Source organism: Globicephala melas, chromosome 15, assembly GCF_963455315.2.
Source record: "Globicephala melas chromosome 15, mGloMel1.2, whole genome shotgun sequence".
Classification (NCBI taxonomy): Eukaryota; Metazoa; Chordata; class Mammalia; order Artiodactyla; family Delphinidae; genus Globicephala; species Globicephala melas.
The window spans coordinates 54,859,986-54,878,268 of NC_083328.1; the positions used below are offsets into that span (position 1 = coordinate 54,859,986).

General features: G+C 37.3%; 1 protein-coding gene and 1 pseudogene across 2 annotated transcripts in view; one reads left to right on the forward strand and one right to left on the reverse strand.

Moving 5' to 3' along the window:
* Window positions 1-18,283, reverse strand: part of LOC115861550 (PDZ and LIM domain protein 1 pseudogene) — a 197,063-nt pseudogene that overhangs the window by 141,551 nt on the left and 37,229 nt on the right.
* The window catches only part of PROKR2 (prokineticin receptor 2), a 190,450-nt gene that overhangs the window by 122,371 nt on the left and 49,796 nt on the right, over window positions 1-18,283 (forward strand). The window contains exon 1 of one of the 2 annotated variants that reach the window (XM_060285292.1): window positions 11,828-11,873. The exons of the other annotated variant lie outside the window; for it this stretch is intronic. The gene's annotated coding sequence lies outside the window, so the exon portion shown is untranslated. Of the gene's footprint in view, window positions 1-11,827; window positions 11,874-18,283 lie in introns of those variants that run through there. 2 annotated transcript variants of the gene reach the window in all.

The following is an 18,283-nucleotide window of genomic DNA, read 5'->3' on the forward strand; positions in this document are numbered from 1 at the left end:
ACTTAAAGCTGCTCTTTAAAAAGTCTTTATATTAAAAAAAAAATTGTGAAACTATGATCCTACCTGAGATAGGCTCTCCAAACATGTCCGCATCCTAATTCAGAGAACTTGTAAATATGTTACCTTATATGGCAAAATGGACTTTGCAGCTGTGATTAAATTAATGATTTTGCAATGAGATTATCTAGATTATCCAGATGAGCCCAAGACAATCACACAGGTCCTTATAAGAGGGAGAAGATGTAAGGAAGGAAGCAGAGGCCAGATAAAGAGAAATTTGCAGATGCTATGCTACTAGCTTTGAAGATGAAGGAGGTGCCCAGAAGCTGAGGGTAAGGAAAGTCTTCTCCCCTAGAGCCTCCAGAAGAAGTATGATCCTGTCAACAACTTGATTTTAGCCCAGCGAAACCTATTTCAGACTTCTGACCTCCAGAACTATAAGTAAATAAATTTGTGTTGTTTTAAGCCATTATGTTTGTGGTAAGTTGCTACTGCCACAATAGGACACTAATACAATACTTAAAATAATTTAGAAACATAAGGAACAGAGGTGACCCTGATAGTAAAAGACAAACTTTGCCATAGGGTCTACAGGTGGAGAATTACAGAGGAAAAAGGCAAGTTCCCAACAGCTACAGGAGACTTCCATGTTCAAACCAACTACATAAGCTGGTAACTGCCCATAAATGGGCAAACTGCTTTTCAATATCTAAGTAGAAAATTTTTAGACCATGTATAGACCCAAGCACTCTGTTACATTCCTTATATGCAGTCACTCGTTTAAATTTAATAGAGTTTACAAAATGGATCAAAGACCTAAATGTAAGCCTGGACACTATAAAACTCTTAGAGGAAAACATAGGCAGAACACTCTTTGACATGATTCGCAGCAATATCTTTTTGATCCACCTCCTAGAGTAATGAAGATAAAAACAAAAATAAATAAATGGCATCTAATCAAACTTACAAGCTTTGCACAGCAAAGGAAACCATAAACAAAATGAAAAGACAGCCCACAAAATGGGAGAAAATATTTGCAAATGAAGTGACAGACAAGGGATTAATCCCCAAAATATACAAACAGCTCATGCAGCTCTATGTCAATAAAACAAACAACACAATCACAAAATGGGCAGAAGACTTAAGTAGACATTTCTCCAAAGAAGACATACAGAGCTTCCCTGGTGGCGCAGTGGTTGAGAGTCTGCCTGCCGATGCAGGGCACACAGGTTCGTGCCCCAGTCCGGGAAGATCCCATATGCCGCGGAGCGGCTAGGCCTGTGAGCCATGGCCACCGAGCCTGCGCGTCCGGAGCCTGTTGCTCCGCAACGGGAGAGGCCACAACAGTGAGAGGCCCATGTACCGCAAAAAAAAAAAAAAAAAAAAAGGAAGAAGACATACAGATGGCTAAAAGCACATGAAAAGATGCTCAATATCACTAATTATTAGAGAAATGAAAATCAAATCTACAATGAGGTATCACCTCACACCGGTCAGAATGGCCATCATCAAAAAGTCTACAAACAATAAATACTGGAGAGGCTGTGGAGAAAAGGGAACCCTCCTACACTGTTGCCGGGAATGTAAACTGGTGCAGCCACTATGGAAAACAGTATGGAGGTTCCTTAACAAACTAAAAATAGAGATAACATATGATCCAGCAGTCCCACTCCTGGGCATATATCTGGAGAAAAGCATAATTCAAAAAGATACATGCACCCCAATGTTCACTGCAGCATTATTTACAATAACAAGGACATGGAAGCAACCTAAATGTCCATCGACAGATCAATGGATAAAGAAGATGTGGTATATATATACAATGGAATATTACTCAGTCATAAAAAGGAACAAAATTGGATCATTTGTAGAGAAATGGATGGACCTAGAGATTATCATACTAAGTGAAGTAAGTCAGATGAAGACAAATATCATATGATATTACTCATATGTGGAATATAAGTTTTAAAAATGATACAAATGAACCTATTTACAAAACAGAAACAGACTTACAGATATTGAAAACAAACTTATGGTTACTAAAGGGGAAATGTCAGAGGGATGGATAAATCAGGAGCTTGGGATGAACATACATACACTACTATATATAAGATAGATAGCCAACAAGGACCTACTGTATAGCACAGGGAACTCTACTCAATATTCTGTGATAAACTATATGAGAAAAGAATCTAAAAAAGAATGAATATATGTGTATGTATAACCAAATCACTTTGCTATACACCTGAAACTAACACAACATTGTAAATCAACTATACTCCGATAACAATTTTGTAAAAATAAATAAATTTAATATGTTTAATCAGAAAATCCATTTTACAGATGAGAAAACTAAAGTTTCTCTACAGAAGGAGTTGCTAAACTATAGCCAGAGGGCCAAATCTGGGCCTGCACATATTTGTCTCAATAAAGTTTTATTGGAATACAGCCACACCTATTCATTGACATATTGTCTGTGGCTGCTTTATCAGAGACCGTATAGCCCACAGAACCTAAAATATGTACCTCCAGTTCGACAGAAAAAGGTGCAGGCCCTTGTTCTATGTCTATCCTGTCCAATATGGTAGCCATTAGCCACTTGTGTCTTTTAGGCACTTGAAATGTGGCTAGTGCAACTGAGGTACTGAAATTTTAATTTAATTTAATTTAATTTAAATTCATTTAAATTTAAACACTGATACTATATTCAGTTCTTAGAAACCTTTAAGTAACTTTGGAACAACTTTTTCAACTGTAAGTTTTATGAACTCTAAAGACAGACGAAGCATTGCCAATTAAAGTTGAGCTTCCAAATTTAAACATGCAATAAATGTAAAATACACACTGGATCTCAGAGACATGAATAGAAACAAACAATGTAAAATACCTCAGTAATATTTTTTTTAGATTGTTATTGGAGTATAGTTGATTTACAATGTGTTAGTTTCAGGTGTACAGCAAAGTGAATCAGTTATGCATATACATATATCCACTCTTTTTTAGATTCTTTTCCCATATAGGCTATTGCAGAGTACTGAGTAGAGTCTCCTGTGCTATTCACTAGGTCCTTATTAGTTATCTATTTTATATATACTACTATATACAGAATATATAAAGATATTTTATATATAGTATATATATAGAGAGAGATTGGAAGCTCATTCTTCCAAATTATCCCTAACCCCCTTACCCCTTGGTAACCATAAGTCTGTTTTCTACATCTGTAACTCTATTTCTGTTTTGTAGATAAGTTCTTTTGTAGCCTTTTTTTTAGATTCCACATATAAGCAATATCATATGGTATTTGTCTTTCTCTGTCTGGCTTACTTCACTCAGTATAACAGTCTCCAGGGGACTTCCCTGGTGGCACAATGGTTAAGAATCCACCTGCCAATGCAGGGGACACAGGTTCAATCCCTGGTCCAGGATGATCCCACATGCCATGGAGCAACTAAGCCCATGCACCACAACTACTGACCCTGCACTCCAGAGCCCACGAGCCACAACTACTGAGCCCACGTGCCACAACTAATGAAGCCCACGTGCCTAAAGCCCAAGCTCTGCAACAAGGGAAACCACTGCAATGAGAAGCCTGCACACCACCACAAAGAGTAGCCCCTGCTCGATGCAACTAGAGAAAGCCCGCATGCAGCAAAAAAGACCCAACGCAACCAAAGAAATAAATAAAATTAAAAAAAACAAACAGTCTCCAGTCCATCCATGTTGCTGCAAATGGCATTATTTTGTTCTTTTTTATGACAGAGTAATATTCCACTGTATATATGTACCACATCTTCTTTATCCATTCCTCTGTTGATGGAAACTTAGGTTGCTTCCATGTCCTGGTTATTGTAAATAATGCTGCAATGAACTTTGGGGTGCATGTATCTTTTTGAATTATGCTTTTCTCCAGACATATGCCTAAGAGTGGGATTGCTGGATCATATGGTATCTCTATTTTTAGTTTCTTAAGGAACCTCCATACTGTTCCATAGTGGCTGCACCAGTCTACATTCCCAGCAACAGTGTAGGAGGGTTCCCTTTTCTCCACAGCCTCTCCAGTATTTATTGTTTGTAGACTTTTTGTTGATGGCCATTCTGACCAGTGTGAGGTGATACCTCATTGTAGATTTGATTTTCATTTCTCTAATAATTAGTGATATTGAGCATCTTTTCACATACTTTTAGCCACCTGTATGTCTTCTTTGGAGAAATGTCTATTTAGATCTTCCACCCATTTTCTGAGTGGGTTGTTTGTTCTTTTTTTGATATTGCTCTGCATGAGCTATTTGTATATTTTGGAGATTAATCTCTTGCAGGTCGCTTTGTTTGCAAAAATTTTCTCCCATTCTGAGGGTTGTCTTTTGGCTTGTTTATGGTTTCCTTTGCTGTGCAAAAGCTTTTAAGTTTAATTAGGTTCCATCTGTTTATTTTTGTTTTTATTTTCATAACTCTAGGAGATGGCTCAAAAAAGTTATTGCTGCGAGTTATGTCAAAGAATGTTCTGCCTATGTTTTCCTCTAAGAGTTTTATAGTATTTAGTCTCACATTTAGATCTTTAATTCATTTTGAGTTTATTTTTGTGTATGGCATTAGGGAGTGTTCTAATTTCATTCTTTTATATGTAGCTGTCCAGTTTTCTCAGCACCATTTACTGAAGAGACTCTTTTCTCCATTGCATATTCTTGCCTCCTTTGTCATAGATTAGGTGACCATAGTTGTGTGGTTTTATCTCTGGACTTTCTATCCTGTTACATTGATCTATATTTCTGTTTCTGTGCCAGTACCATACTGTTTTGATGACTGTAGCTTTGTAGTATAGTCTGAAGTCAGGGAGCCTGATTCCTCCAGCTCCATTTTTCTTTCTGAAAATTGCTTTGGCTATTCATGGTCTTTTGTGTTTCCATACTAATTGTAAATTTTTTTGTGCTAATTCTGTGGGAAATGCCATTGGTAATTTGCATTGTATCTGTAGATTTCTTTGGGTAGTATAGTCATTTTCACAATGATGATTCTTCCCGTCCAAGAACATGGTATATCTTTCCATCTGTTTGTATCATCTAATTTCTTACATCAGTATCTTATATTTTTCTGAGTACAGGTCTTTTGCCTCCTTATTTCTAGGTATTTTATTCTTTTTTTGCAATGGTGAATGGGATTGTTTCTTTAATTTCTCTTTCTGATCTTTCATTGCTAGTGTATAGGAAAGCAAGAGATTTCTGTGTATTAATTTTGTATACTGCAACTTTACCAAATTCATTGATGAGCTCTAGTAGTTTTCCAGTAGCATATTTAGGATTTACTATGTACAGTATCATGTCATCTGCAAACAGCGACAGTTTTACTTGTTTTCCAATTTGGATTCCTTTCATTTCTTTTTCTTCTCTGATTGCCATGACTGGGACTTCCAAAACTTTGTTGAATAATAGTGGCAAGAGTGGACATCCTTGTTTTCTTCCTGTTCTTAGAGGAAATGTTTTCAGTTTTTCACCATTGGGAATGATGTTTGCTATTGGTTTGTCATATATGGTCTTTATTATGTTGAGGTAGATTCCCTCTATGCCCACTTTCTGGAGAGTTTTTTTTAAAATCATAAATGGGTGATGAATTTTGTCAAAAAATTTTTCTGCATCTATTGAGATGTTCATATGGTTTTTATTCTTCAATTTGTTGATGTGGTGTTTCACACTGATTCATTTGAGGATGTTGAAAAATCCTTGCATCCCTGGGATAAATCCCACTTGATCATGATGTATGATCCTCTTAATGTGATGTTGGATTCTGTTTGCTAGTATTTAGTTGAGGATTTTTGTGTCTATATTCATCAGTGATATTGGCCTCTAATTTTCTTTTTTTGGTGATATCTTTTTCTGGTTTTGGTGTCAGGGTGATGGCGGCCTCATGAAGTGAGCTTGGGAGTGTTTCTTCCTCTGCAATTTTTTGGAAGAGTTTCAGAAGGGTACATGTTAACTCTTCTCTAAATATTTGATAGAATTTCCCTGTGAAGCCATCTGGTCCTGGACTTTTGTTTGCTGGATGTTTTTAAATAAGAGTTTCAATTTCATTACTTGTGATTGGTCTGTTCATATTTTCTATTTCTTCCTGGTTCAGTCTTGGAAGATTGTACCTTTCTAAGAATTTGTCCATTTCTTTGAGGTTGTCCATTTTATTTCAGTATAATTTCTTGTAGTAGTCTCTTTTGCTCCTTGGTATTTCTGTGGTGTCCTCTGTAACTTCTCCTTTTTTGTTTCTAATTTTATTGATTTGAATCCTCTCCCTTTTTTTCTTGATGAGTCTGGCTAAAGGTTTATTAATTTTATCTTCCCAAAGAACCAGCTTTTGGTTTCATTGATCTTTGCTATCATTTTCTTTGTCTCCATTTTATTTCTGCTCTGATTTTTATAATTTCTTTCCTTCTACTAACTTTGGGTTTTGTTTGTTCTCCTTTCTCTAGTTGCTTTAGGTGTAAAGTTAGGTTGTTTATTGAGATGTTTCTTGTTTCTTGAGGTAAGATTGTATTGCTGTAAACTTCCATCCTAGAACTGCTTTTGCTAGGCCCCATAGGTTTTTGGATTGTTGTTTTCGTTTTCATTTGTCTCTAGGTATTGATTTCCTCTTTGTTATCTTCAGTGATCCATTGGTTATTTAGTAACATATTGTTTAGGCTCCATGTGTTTGTGTTTTTTACAGCTTGTTTCATGTAATTGATTTCTAATCTCAAAGCACTGTGGTCAGAAAAGATGCTTGATAAGATTTCTATTTTCTCAAATTCACCAAGACTTGATTTGTGAACCAAGGTGTGATCTATCCTGGAGAATGTTCTGTGTGAATTTCAGTAATAAATTTTATTTTTATTTTTACTTTTTTTTTAATTGGAGTATATTTGCTTTACAATGTTATGTTAGTTTCTGTTGTACAACAAAGTGAATCAGCTACGTGCATACATATATCCCCTCCCTCTTGAGCTTCCCTCCCACCCCCTCTTACCACTCTTCTAGGTCATCACAGAGCACCAAGCTGAGCTAATTGTGCTATACAGCAGCTTCCCACTAGCTATCTATTTTACACGTGGTAGTGTATACATGTCAATGCTACTCTCTCAATTTGTCCCACCTTCCCCTCCCGCTTTGTGTCCACAATCCATTCTCTATGTCTGCATCTCTTTTCCTGCCCTTCAAATTGGTTCATCAGTACCATCTTTCGAGATTCCATATATATGCATCAATATGCGATATTTATTTTTCTCTTTCTGACTTGCTTCACTCTGTATGACAGACTCTAGTTCATTCACATAACTACAAGTGACCCAATTTCATTCTTTTTTATGGCTGAGTAATATTCCATTGTATATGTGTGCCACATCTTCATTATCCATTCATCCGATGATGGACACTTAGGTTGCTTCCATGTCCTGGCTATTGTAAATAGAGTTGTAATGAACATTTTTGTACATGACTCTATTTGAATTATGGTTTTCTTAGGGTATATGCCCAGTAGTGGGATTGCTGGGTTGTATGGTAGTTCTATTTTTAGTTTTTTAAGGAACGTCCATACTGTTCTCCATAATGGCTGTATCAATTTACATTATCACCAACAGTGCAAGAGAGTTCCCTTTTCTCCACACCCTCTCCAGCATTTATTGTTTGTAGACTTTGTGATGATGGCCATCTTGACCAGTGTGAGGTGATACCTCATTGTGGTTTTGATTTGCATTTCTTAGTGATGTTGAGCAGCTTTTCATGTGTTTGTTGGTCACCTGTATGTCTTCTTTGGAGAAATGTCTATTTAGGTCTTCTGCCCATTATTTGATTGGGTTGTTTGTTTTTTTGACATAGAGCTTCATGAGCTGTTTGTATATTTTGGAGATTAATCCTTTGTCAGTTGCTTCATTTGCCAATATTTTCTCCCATTCTAAAGGTTGTCCTTTCATCTTGTTTATGGTTTCCTTTGATGTGCAAAAGCTTTTAAGTTTCATTAGGTCTTATTTATTTATTTTTGTTTTTATTTCCATTACTCTAGGAATTGGGTCAAAAAGATCTTGCTGCGATTTATGTCAAAGAGTGTTCTGCCTATGTTTTCTTCTAAGATTTTTATAGTGTCTGGCATTACATTTAAGTCTTTAATCCATTTTGAGTTTATTTTTGTGTATGGTGTTAGGGAGTGTTCTAATTTCATTCTTTTACATGTAGCTGTACAGTTTTCCCAGCACCATTTATTGAAGAAGCTGGCTTTTCTCCATTGTATATTCTTGCCTCCTTTGTCAAAGATAAGGTGACCATAGGTGTGTGGGTTTATCTCTGGGCTTTCTATCCTGTTTCATTGATCTACATTTCTGTTTTGTGTCAGTACCACACTGTCTTGATTGCAGTAGCTTTGTAGTATAGTCTGAAGTCAGGGATCCTGATTCCTCCAGCTCCATTTTTCTTTCTCAAGATTGCTGTGGCTCTTCAGGGTCCTTGTGTTTCCATACAAATTGTAAAATTTTTTGTTCTAGTTCTGTGAAAAATGCCATTGGTAATTTGATAGGGATTGCATTGAATCCATAGATTGCTTTGGGTAGTATAGTCATTTTCACAATGTTGATTCTTCCAATCCAAGAACATGGTATATCTCTCCGTTTGTGTTGTCTTTGATTTCTTTCATCAGTATCTTATAGTTTTCTGCATACAGGTCTTTGAGTAATAAATTTTATACTGACTACATGTTGAAATGATATTTTGGGTATATTAGAGTAAATAAAATATTTTATTGAAATTAATTTGACTTGTTTTTATTTTATGTTTTTAAGTGTGGTTGACCTGAAACAAATAGATGCCTGGTATTTCTGTAGCAAAAATGGATTTATTTGGAATGAGTAGGCTATTGCAATTCAAGGTCTGCAACTATGGCAAGCCATGTGCAACTTCCTACTCTGCAAGGGAAGGAGAGAGTTTTAATAGAGAGGAAAAGGAAGTGGCAGAGAGTTACATGAACAAAACATCCATGGTTTTTCATTGGCCGAGTCCTTTTCAGAAAAAGAGGAGTCTTTCTTCTTCCTGTTGAGCTCAGCTACTTCACAGGACTTGAGAGCTTCCCCTTCTGGTCTCCTAACTCTATTTAACTGAGGTTTCTCTTGAATGTTTTACAGTAGTTAATAGAAAATTTAAAATCATATACAATATTTCCATTGGACAGTGCTACTCTAGAGAACTATGGGAAGACCAAATATATAACATCAAGAGCCAGGCACTTATATTTGTTAAGAGGGTAAATCTCATGTTATGTGGTTTTACCACAATAAAAATATAAGCAGGTTCTTGTTTTTTGAAAATCTATTAATAACCTATTCTTTTATTTATAATATGATTTTATAGAATAAAATTTGTAAAGTAAGGGAAGCTTCATGAGGTTTTGGAAAAGATACCAGGGGTTTGGTTTTGCATCTTACCAGTTTTGTGTCCTCTGGCAAGTTTTTTAACTACTCTGTGCCCAATTCTTCCCTCATCCATAAACTGGGGATCAAAGAATGTCCCTCACAGGATTATAAGTGAGGACTAATATAGGTAAAACACTGGTATACAGGTAAATGTTCATTATTATTTCAGTTATCTTGCAACCCTCGGAAAATAAGTTCCTAATCATATATTTATTATTCCATCTTGAGTTTTCTTCTCATTTGAAATTCTCAGCCTAATGTTTGTTTGAATTAATAAACACTCTCAAGAATTTCTTCTATTCTATTGAATTCTTCCATTTAGCCTCACAACAATAGAAGAATTTACTACAATTGTTTGTTTTAAACACAACATGATTATATTTTAATATACAATCAAAATACAAAACACCATAGTAAATTGATGACAATAAACATGATATTTCATTTGCAATGAATTACAAATGGTAAACCTCCTTAGTCATAAATGAGTTTTTAGAAACCAGTAACAAAAACATTGATATTAAAAGGGAAATTTTTAAAAAAAGAGGAAAATGAAATAACACAAGTGACTAGTAAGGATTAAGCATATATGAAGATGACTGAGCTGAACAATAACAGAAGAAAACCAATTTCTTTATAATATCATATTACCCAAGATTAAAAATCTAATATTTTTACAGTTTTAGGAACTATAATTGTTAAATTGGCTCTAATTTAATATGTCTACAGGAACACAAATTCTGAATGATAATTTTATGTCTGATTTCCATTTCTCCCAGTAGACTGGAGTGTCCCAGTGTGCACTGAGAGTCATCACTTCACCCTGCCCTGGAAAACACCTGGAATCAGTGAGCTCAGAAACTGTCCAGTACAGGGTAAATGAGGCCTGTCTAGAAAAAAAATTGCAGATGGTATCAGGAAACCAACTCTCCTCTCACCCCCTACCAAAAAAGGAGTTACAAAAATAGGAGGATTTTTCATTGGGCATGGTGGAAATGCTACATTGAGTAGCCATGGAAGGTGAATATTATTATAATATTAATATTATAATACTGTGACTGTCTGGGGTTGCTAACCCCCTTCCTTCAGATTGACCCCAGTCCCTAATGGGAACAGACCTTTCTCATAATAAAACACCAAAGTTATACAGTCTTCTGTGAAGGATCAAGGATCTCTTAAGCTGGACACCTGGGTGCCATCTGATGGAGCCAGGACCCTGGGAGGAGGGCAGAGTGGTAAGAAAGAGAAGAGGAAGAAGATTGGAGGCAGAAGGGACTATGGACACCAGTTGAGGCTCACAAATCTGTGGGGTCAAAGGGAAACCCAATGGGAAGAAGAAAGAAATGCATCCTGCCATCCTCAGTACTCCCTGTGAGCTCATGACTGATGACCAATGGGATGATTGTTTTATTCCTAGTAACAAAGTCTATCAGTACACCAGGCATTTAAGGCATAACAATGGGATAATAATATTAAGAGCCACTATTTACTATGTGTTTTCTCTACCTAGACACTAGTCTAAGTCTTCTACGTTCCTTGCATTATCTAATCCATGAGACGATATAGTAGCTATCTATTGCTGAAAACAAATTACTCCAATATTTAGCAGCTTAAAACAAAGAATTGGACTTCACGCAGTGGTTAAGAATCCGCCTGCCAATGCAGGGGGACATGGGTTCAAGCCCTGGTCTGGGAAGATTCCACAAGATGTGGAACAACTAACCCCATGCGCCACAGCTACTGAACCTGCACTCTAGGACCTGCATGTCACAACTACCAAAGCCCGCGTGCCACAGCTACTGAAGCCCGCGTGCCTAGAGCCCGTGCTCCACAATAAGAGAAGCCACTACAGTGAGAAGCCTGCATACCGCTATGAAGAGTAACCCGCACCCACCACAACTAGAGAAAGTCTGCGTGCAGCAAAGAAGACCCAATACAACCAAAAATAAATAAATAATTTTATAAAAAACAAACAAACAAAAAATGACATTTATTATCTCACACAGTTTCTGTGAGTCAGGAATCTGAGAATGACTTTGTTGGTGATTCTGGCTCAGGGTCTCTTACGAGGCTGCCATCCATCATCTGAAGGTTTGACTAGCGTTAGGGGATCCTCACATTCCTGGCAAGGTAGTGCTGGATATTGGCAGGAGGTATCACTTCCTTGCCAATGGATTGTCTGAGTGTGGGGCTGCTTGAGTGTCCTCACAACATGGCACCTGGCTTCTCCTAGAGCAAGAGAAAGCAAGCTGCGTATGTCTTATGACCTAGCCTCAAAAGTCACATTCTGTCATTTCCAAAATATCCTATTGGTTACACAGGTCAGCCCTATTCTGTATAGGAAGAGACTACACGGGGGCATGAATACCAGGAGAATGGATCATTCATTAACATCCTGGAGTCTCGTGACCTCAGGATTATGATTATCTCCATTTCACAACAGAGAAAACATAGTGAGGTAAGAACCCTGGTCTCACTGACCTCAACACCCTGCAGAGGCAATGCAGAAGTCAGAACTGTGATTAGGTGAAAAGGTGAGTGAAGCCTCTAGCATAACTTCAGGGCACAATACACTTATGGGTTTTATGTCTTATGGCCTGGCAATCCAACCTCCATTTATGACGTGGGTTCCATTACAAATTACCCTCTAAATTCCAGATATCCGGGACTTCCCTGGTGGTCCAGTGGCTAAGACTCCACGCTCCCAATGCAGATGGCCCGAGTTCGATCCCTGGTCAGGGAACTAGATCCCGCATGCTGCAACTAAGACCTGGCGCAGACAAATAAATTAAATAAATAAATAAATAAATATTAAAAAAAAATAAATTCCAGATATCCAATCTGCACATTTTGGAACCCAACTGCTAGTAAAATGAACATTGCCTGCATCATCAAATTCCAGGCAACCATCTGCAGATTGCTAATGGGTCGATTATGAATGTTGTATTTTAAAGGAATAACTATGTCTTCCTATATATATCAATAATTTTTAAGGTTTCTTCCAATTCTAAAATTTCCTGATTCTTTGATAATAGAAAATTAAACTATTATATTTATTCATCCTTCTTCATTTCTTATAATATGCAAAGCCACACATTACCAAGAGAACTATCTGAGAGCATTAAAACTGTGAAAACCAGAGAGAAGCCCAATTTATTCATTAAAATTCAAAACCTTATAAAATGCTCCTTAATTTTGATGTTAATACTCATGTAATTGTTTGTTGCTTCCACCAACCTTTTTTGTCTCCATTCTGAGCACAAGAAAACAAAACTTTCTGCCATTCTATTTATCTGGATGAATATTTTCACACATCTATAAGACAACAATAATTAGCATTCATAAGAAAGGTCCTAAGGCATACAGAATCCTGAAGTTTCTTCTGATTTGCTTTAAAAAAAAAGTAATTATGTGACAATATCAGTGTACTTTGATACATTTTGAAAACTAACATATGTATGGTAATAATTACTTAGAAACTGTTTAATTAATCCAAAAGCTCCATTCTTTACCTTGGCATGATAGTGGGAAATTTACATTTTAAGGGAGGATTAGGATTGTACTAATAAACAGTAAAGTTTAAGTAACTTTCATCCCAAGCAATTTTCCCAAAGAACAATTATAAATGCTAAATGTATTATGTTTTCCAGGTTTTTTTTAACATTTGGCCTTTTCATATGTGACTTCTTTAATTTAAAAAAAAAAAGAACGTAGATTTAAAAGGACAATTAATTGCCCACTAGAGAGTGATGAGTCAGAAAATGAGAACAGTTGAGTCCTCAACCAATTTGATAAATGCTGGAAGTTACCATAAAATGCATGGTGAGTGACAAAATGGCAATCATTTAAAAGTCTACAAAAAATAAATGCTGGAGAGGATGAGGAGAAAAGGGAACCCTCGTACACTGTTGCTGGGAGTGTAAATTGGTGTATCCACTATGGAAAACAGCATGGAGGTTCCTTAAAAATCTAAAAATAGAACTACCATATGATCCAGTAATCCTGCTCTTGGGCATATAACCAGAAAAAATGAAAACACTAATTTGAAAAGATATTTACATGCACCCCAATGTTCATAGCAGCACGGTTTACAATAGCCAAGATATGGAAACAACCCAAGTGCCCAGCAACAGACAGCTGGTTTAAGAACATGTGATATTATACACACACACACACACACACACACACACACACACACACACACACTAGAATATTACTCAGCCATAAAAAGGAATGAAACATTGCCATTTGCAGCAACATGGATGGACCTAGAGAATATCATACTAAGTGGGAAGTAAGTCAGACAAAGTCAAATATTATATGGTATCACTTATATGTGGAATCTAAAAAATAATACAGATGAATCTATATACAAAACAAATAGATTCACAGACATAGAAGAAAAAGAACTTATGGTTACTAAAGGGGAAAGGGAGGGAAGGGAGGGATAAATTAGGAGTATGGGATTAACAAATACAAACAACTATACATAAAATAGATAATCAACAAAGATTTACCATATAGCACAGGGATCTATGCTCAATATCTTGTGATAACCTATAATGGAAAATAATCTGAATATATATATATATATATATATATATATATATAACTGAATCACTTTGCTGTACACTTGAAAGTGACACAGTATTGTAAATCAACTATACTTCAAGGGAAAAAAATGCATGGTGAGTGAGAATGTGAACTTATCCTTCAGTCAAAACACCTGTGATGCACTCACCACATGCCAGACCCTCATGCAACCTTCGTGGATTCTGAGGGCCTGGAAGCTGGGTGGGTCTTCTCTCACCACTACCACCCCTGCATTCTAGAACACTTCTAGGCCAATGGTCTCCAACTTTTTTTTTTTAATGTAAACTTATTAAAGAATTTCGAAAAACCCTGTCTCTCCCTCACCCAAACATTGTTGACATCTAAATATTTTCATCATAACTTTAAATGGTTGAAAAACAAGGCAATTTTTGGTATATTGAAAAAAAATTATAATTAAGTAAAAATGTTACCTCACTTTGCAACCAATAACCATCTGTTTCTTAATCTATCTAGGGTACCATTGCCTTTTTCTGCTTCCTTCTTCCAATTTGTCCTTTGATTAAAATCTCTCCTCACCCTAAAAAGAATTCACCTCTTTTTACTGAGATACCTTACAAGAAATAACTAAGCACATGAATAAGTATTTGTTTAGCTTTATAACTGATAAAATCTTGACTCACATTAAGTAAAAAGCCTGGCATTACATGGATAATGTATTTACCTTGATTTTAGTCCATAGCTATGTAGGTTAAACCTCTAACACATTTGACATTGGCCATCTTGAGTACCCTCTGTTGTGAAGTGCCTGTTCAATTATTTGTCCAATTTTTGGTGTGGGTGTCCAAACTTCTCTTAAAAATTTGTAGAAGTTCTGGGACTTTCCTGGTGATGCAGTGGTTAAGAATCTACCTGCCAATACAGGGAACATGGGTTCAATCCTTGGTACAGGAAGATCCCACATGCCACAGAGCAACTAAGCCCATGTGCCACAACTCCTGAGCCTGTGCCCTAGAGTCCGTGAGCCACAACTACTGAGCCCACATACCTAGAACCCGTGCTCTGCAACAAGAGAAGCCACCACACCACAATGAAGAGTAGGCCCCACTCACCACAACTAGAGAAAAGCTCTAGGCTCGCGGGCTCAGTAGTTGTGGCTCACAGGCTCTAGAGTGCAGGCTCAGTAGTTGTAGTGCACGGGCTTAGTTGCTCTGCGGCATGTGGAATCTTCCCAGACCAGGGCTCAAACCTGTGTCCCTGCATTGGCAAGCAGATTCTTAACCACTGCGCCACCAGGGAAGCCCCTAAAGACATTCTCCTTATGTTTTCTTTTAAAAACTGTATTGCTTTAGCTTTCACGGTTAGATCAGCAATCCACCTGAAGTTGATTTCTGTGTAAGGTAGGGAAGGTGAAATGCAACTTCCAGGCCCTTGAGTATGGTGGTTGTAAATCAATGCCTACTGCTATATGTGATTTTCAGCAGTAGATCTGGGGTGGACACAGCATTCTGGGCCTCCCTTGATTCATCAGGTGTACTTTGGGTACTTCAGAGCTAGAACAAGCATAGAAGAACTCTGAGTTTTTCTCTATTTCACAGGTTCTTAGAAGAGAAACTGAGTGTTCCATGGACACAAGAGCCAGAGTAGGAAAACCTCTCTATAGCAGAACTTACCCTCTCCCCAACTTGTAACCACCCCCTCTGAAATAATAAGCTTTGAAATTAACAAGAGCAGTCCCCTTCACGAGGCAATTTTGTGACCATCAGTGACCAGGGCTACAAAGATGGCCAAGCTCTATCCTAATTTATTTACAGCCAAGCCTCACAGGAAATCTTTTCATCTGGACAAAGCACCCAGCACCATTCTCCCTCCTTCCTCCTCACTGCCCTGGCATGGACTTGAAGGGCGTGACTCTTGGCTGTTTTTAAGAGAAACAATAGAGCTATGAACAGGAGAAAATAAGGGAATTGATGAAGGAGTAAGAGGAGCTCTGGTTTGTGAATCAAGAGACCTTATTTTCAGTCCTGAGACCCTGGGTGAGTCACTTAACCTCTCTGAACCATGGGTTTTTTCCTTTTTTTTTTTCATTATCATATTTATTTATTTTTAAAATTTTTATTAGAGTATAGTTGCTTTACAATGTTGTGTTAGTTCCTACTGTACAGCAAAGTGAATCAGCTATACATATACACGTATCCCCTTTTTTTTGGATTTCCTTCACATTTAGGTAACCACAGAGCATTTAGTAGAGTTCCCTGTGCTATACAGTTGGTTCTCATTAGTTACCCTTTTTATACATATATCAGTAGTGTATATATGTCAATTCCAATCTCCCAATTCATCCCCCCTTCCCCCTTGGTTTTCTTTTCTTTTCTTTTCTTTTTCTGGTAACAATTTTTACTTGCATCAATTTTTAAATCAGTAACCATGACATGAATAAGTAAAGCTTGATCCTGATATTCCTGTTATGTTAATAAGTTCTCAGAACAAACGCTCACTTCTCAAATCATATTCTGGCTTTTATTCACCACCTCATCACTGTTTTGGTAATATTGTATGAATTCATTTTCAGAATATTTTATTTTGAACCTTAAAGTGCATTGACAGTTGAGCCATGGTTTTCTTAATTGTGATATGAGTGGTTAGGATGGACGATCTCAATGATTCCTTCAATATTGTGTGATTCTGTGAGATTCAAAACAGCACTGAAGTCAGGCACAATGAAAAATGTGTCAAAAGAAGACATTGGCCTTCTGAGGACACTTCCAAGTGTTGTGTGTTTTGATGATGACTGTTCCTCAAACAGCAGTAAACTTCAATTAACTACAATTAAAATTATAAAATCTGAGAGCCACAAAAGAAATTTGAGTTCAGCTTTTCTTTTTGATGACGAAAAACCACAGATCTGGAGAAGTCATGAGCTAATTCTTGGTTGAATCCAAGTCCTTTGACTTTCTGTCTGGTGCTCTTAGAACAAACCCAACTGGCTTTCTTAAACATCATTTTCCAAATGGGTAAATTAGATGATGAAAATGTCACATCTAAAGTTCTCTAGCTGTGCTTTGGCATTTGATAAAAGGAAAGGATGATGTTTTTTAGTTTAGTTTTTTTTTTTTTTCCTTTCATGCCCAAATTATTCCTGGAATGCCAGAGAGCATTTGCTTTTCAGTCAGTCCTCCCTTGCACTTCCTAGAAGGAGCTGAGGAAAATAACCTACAAGTAAGCTTGCGGACCCCTTCCCAGCCCAGACTTGGAGCCTATGAGAGAGTTGGAGATCATTTCCCCAAAAGCAGACAGAATGTAAAGGTTCACCTTTTACTGGTGAAACTTTTGGTGGGATGCCAAAGGTTGTGCTAGAATATTTGCCTTTAGCCATAACCGGGGGAATGCTGGATCATGTGCAGAAACTGGCACATGTGCCTCTGAACTTCCCAGAGTGAAGATGAGTGGTCTTATTGCAGGAGACATTGACTTCCATCTAAAACAATCAAGGAAAAAAATTTGTCAATTCACTGAGCAGACCCACTGTAGTGGTTTCCTATTGCTTCCACAACTAATTACCACAAGCTAACTGGCTTAAAACAATGCACATTTATTCTTTTACAGTTCTGGAGGTTGGAAGTCCAAAATGAGTTTTATAAGTCTAAAATCAAGGTGTTGGCAGGGCTGTGTTCCTTCTGAAGACTTCAGGGAAAGAGCCTCCTCAAAATGGCACTCTAGGTGGTCACTAGCAATTGATCAGAGTTGGCACTTGTATCATTTGAGACTCATTTTGTTGGAACTAACAGAAACCCTAACCCAAGAAAAAATTTGGGGTCATGTTGTAAGAATTCAAGATGGATCTGGCTTCAGACTCTGGCCCCTTCCTCTCAGTTCTGCCTTCTTTGATGTCAGCTGCATTCTCAAATTTCACATGGGAGCCCCGGCTACTCCAGGTCCTCATCATAATGACACCAAATCTTTCAGAAGAGAGAGTCTTCAGAACTCTCTCAGAGGAGTATCCCATTTGGCCCTGCTTGACCCGATTTGGCTCACATCCCTTTCCTTGAACTAATCACTGTGGCCAGGGGATGGAATTTACCAATCAGATTAGCCTCTGGATTTGGAGGTGGAGTGAACTTTCCAGAAAACACATGGCCTGAGAGTGGGGGAAGCAAGCCCCAAACAAAAGTTTCCAGTGGCTGTTACTGCAGGAAGGAGCAATGGATGTCAATGATGAAATCCCATTGCCACCTCCAAACCTGGAGACCTATATTCATGAGATGGACTTTAATGTTATTTGACAACTCTGGTTGGTAGAAAATTCTTCCTTTTTGA